The 1,384-nt window shown below is 43.4% G+C and overlaps 1 pseudogene; it reads right to left on the bottom strand.

Moving 5' to 3' along the window:
- Nucleotides 1-286: 286 nt before the first annotated feature.
- LOC138846015 (olfactory receptor 56A4-like) lies at nt 287-940 on the bottom strand (annotated as a pseudogene).
- Nucleotides 941-1,384: the final 444 nt, after the last annotated feature.

Below are 1,384 nucleotides of genomic sequence, written 5' to 3'. Positions count from 1 at the left end.
ATAGGCATGGTAAGAAAGGTATTCTAGATGAGATAGGAATGCAGCAGAAGATGGCCCAAGTGCATGCATGTGGGAGACCTGGAAGAAGCTCTTGGCTACTGACTTCAGCTTGGCCCAGCCCCACCCATTGCAGCCATTTGGGGGAGTGAACCAGTAGATGGAAGATCTCTCTCTCTCTCTCTCTCTCTCTCTCTCTCTCTCGTCAGAATCCAATGGCATCCGACCTATAACTGGTACAGTTGATTGAAGGTAATATGCAAAAGAGTTTGTATACAGACATGTTAATCTAGATGCAGTTCTTCACCCTGTTTCTTATATAGTCTCTAAACCTAGGAGAAAATATGGGAATAGGCATGGTAAGAAAGGTATTCTAGATGACAACAAAGATGGCAGCCTCAGGCACAAATTGGTCAGTGACATTGAATGGGTACCATAGTTGGTGACAGAGGGCTACATGGCAGTCATAATCCATGACTAGAGATGTGAGGACTCCACTGTGTGGAAACTGTTCATGATGAACAACTCCGGGAAGCAGAAGGAAAAATGGGTGGTTTTGTTGTCAATCCAGAGGATGTGTAAGACCCTGAGAATGACAATGAGGCAGAACACAGTGTCCAGCAGGTTCAGCAGAGAGGTTCAGCAGAGAGGCCTCTAGCCAGACGGTGATCAGGAGGGTGGTGTTGGCTCCCCTGTCCAAGAGGAAGTAGAGGCTGAGGCGCGAGGAGAACCAGTGCTGCTAGCTCTAGTGGTTAGGCAAGCAGATGAGGAGGCACTCAGAGACTGGAATAGAGGAACTGTGGTTTAGTGATCCCATGAGCTGTATCCTGATCAGAACAGATACTTCAGAAATCTTGGTGGGTAGAATAGGAACAAATCCAAAATGAGAATATGAATACACATGGGGGATTAACTCATTTTCCAAAGAACCATTGAAAAAGAATAATTGTTATTTGCCTGGCATTGTTCAAAGTGTTTTGTAGTTATAAAACCATCCATTCTGTTAAAAAGGCCTCTAAGTGAAATGACAGAATGATAATTTCTTTGCTGATTTGCCGAGGAAAATTCCCACTTAGGCCATTTGAACTTGTTTTTGCCCAACTTGGTTGATAAATTATGTGATAGAGTTCCATATAAAAGAACACCATTATTATTCTGGTTACAAATAAAGAAAATAGCACATAAAGTCATTTTATTAAAATCACAGCGATGAAACCAAGACTTGAAGCCATGCAGTCTGAAACTAATGTGAAGTTCTCTGCCTCTATAAACAAATGCTTATTCAGGCCCCACTACTAAAGTAGACCAGTGGCAGTCCTCACACAAAGGTGTGCTCCTGGCCTTCCTCCAAGAGAGGCTGTTCTGACCTTAGTGCTTCACCAGAGAC

The sequence above is a fragment of the Oryctolagus cuniculus genome, chromosome 1 (assembly GCF_964237555.1).
Source record: "Oryctolagus cuniculus chromosome 1, mOryCun1.1, whole genome shotgun sequence".
NCBI classification, from domain to species: Eukaryota; Metazoa; Chordata; class Mammalia; order Lagomorpha; family Leporidae; genus Oryctolagus; species Oryctolagus cuniculus.
The sequence above is the reverse complement of the archived record's forward strand: the minus strand, read 5'-3'. Positions and strand labels throughout refer to the sequence as shown.